The sequence below is a fragment of the Populus euphratica genome, unplaced genomic scaffold (genome assembly GCF_000495115.2).
Source record: "Populus euphratica unplaced genomic scaffold, PopEup_1.0 scaffold1116.1, whole genome shotgun sequence".
In the NCBI taxonomy this organism is placed as follows: domain Eukaryota; kingdom Viridiplantae; phylum Streptophyta; class Magnoliopsida; order Malpighiales; family Salicaceae; genus Populus; species Populus euphratica.
Window position 1 is genome coordinate 51,095 of NW_011500971.1, and position 2,282 is coordinate 53,376.

The following is a 2,282-nucleotide window of genomic DNA, read 5'->3' on the forward strand; positions in this document are numbered from 1 at the left end:
GTATCTTATATTATTAGATATGTTATTATAAAACATGTTTTAGTTAAGGAGTTATTGATACTTCAAGTGCAAAATGATGATATAAAACCTTGATAAAAATACACTTTTAAGTACTAATCACTCTTAATAGTGGGATCCATTTACCCGAAAGTATCAGGCTCAATGGAAAAATGATCTTTCAATGTAAGTTTGTTTTCCCTTCACAACAACATGTTAATAATTTTTTAAAAATTAATTTTAATTAACAATTATAATTTTAGATTTACAAATATTGAGGCTGTCAGAATCATAACATTGGCGATGAAATCATCGATAAAAATTCCATTGTTTCAATGGAGTTAAATTTCCAAATATCCTAAATGGAAACTTATGATTGATGCCTGATTCGAAAAGTTTAAGGTTGATATTAACTTAAATATTTTTTTATGTTAATGCAGTTAGTTTATTAATATTAATGAAAATTTTCTTGTACAATTTTTCACTGCAAGTAAACATTTGAATGAGATAGAGCTAGCAATGCTATTACAAAAGGAGTTTGGGAGAATCACGCTGTAACTATTTAAGATTGGAATCAAGATAAAAGAAATTAATTCTTTTATTTAATTTTATTTTTCATTTACCAACAAATAATACATTTGTAACATATAGATTGCGTAAAAGAAAACAAAAAAAATAAGCGAAAGAAAGAGAGCTTCCAGGCTGTAAAGAGGTGGCATTTTGGAAGGATTTCAAACCATCATACATCTTGAAAGCATATGGCTAGAATATATTCAGCTCATGATGTCCAAACATTTCATGCGATAGTTACACTCTAGTGTGGTGAACCATAATCGACGTGTTCATGTTTCTGTTACCACATATACTAGTAAGTCTGTTCATTTCATTTCGCATGCAAATTAGATGATAACATTTCTTTTTGTAATTGCAACCATTTTTTATTTGTTGTTGTTTTATAAATATATTTAACTAACAATAATTTTTTCTTCTAGGCTATGATTTTTTAACATGAGCCAAGTTTGATGGAGTTTTTTATGGAAATGCACATGCAAATTGATGACTGTCAAAAAAAGGTACACCAGGTCATGGATAGCCAAGCTTGACACTTTATTGTATATTTGTTTTCAACCATTTTTTTCTTAAGTTATTTTTTTTTAATTTGTTGGCTTTTTTTTCAAGGATATATATAACACATGATTGAAGGAGAGATATAGTAATGATCATTCAACCCATTCAGATTTCAATCCAGATTTGTGGTTGGAGGTAAGATTATTTAGTGGACCCAATAAAAATTAGGTGTACAATCTCTTTAATACTACAACAAAGAACTTGCAAATGACTCGTATTGTTTTAACTTTTGAATGCTTATCAATGGTTCCAAGCACTCAAACTCTTAAGTTTGAGATGATTTTAGACTAATGAGTTCAAGTTTAGATAACCCATCTTGCTGCTAATTATAAACGACTAAGTGTTGAGATGATGGAACTCACCAATTAGAAATGAAGATGAGATTGTATATGAGTGGTACATGTGCTTCCTTTTATTCACCTCTGGTCTCGATGAAGACCCGCTTCCTCCTCTTCTTCTAGTGCCTCTATTTTGGATTAATTGTATTTAAGATTATATATGTTTAAATTTGTAATAAATATTTGATTTTTATATTAAATTAATATAATATAATTATTTTCTATTTTTTTTTAATAGATTTTATGTTAAAAAATATTTTAAAATTATTACTAATGGGTTTACCAAAGACCTAAGTTCATTGGTATATATTTTAGAAAGTTAGATATGAATTACTGCAAATGTTATTAATTTTCTAATTTTGTTTAATAGATTTTTTTAAAAAAATCTAAATTATTACTAACGGGGTTACCGACTGCCCAAGTCCATCGGTATATTCCAAAAGGCTAGAAAAACATTACTACAAACTTCATTGTCACTGTTTACTTACCTATGAAATAACAAATGGTCTCTTTGACGGTTATATGTCAAATTCACTGAAAAAAATATCGATAGTCAAACAAATTCACTAATGGAATGATATACGATTTTGTTTGTCAGCAATATGTTATGTTCATCGATGGGAATAATGAAAAAATGAAGCGTGTAAATTTTTTTTTAGCGCACCTTTTCCATCAAAAAATCCATCGGTAAAACTATTATCGACAAACCATAAATCATCGACAAGATTTTTTTCGACAGATTATTTCCGTCTGTGAGTACATTGGGAAAATTCATGCCGACGAACTATTAGTATAAATACCAACAAGAAATTCCGTCAG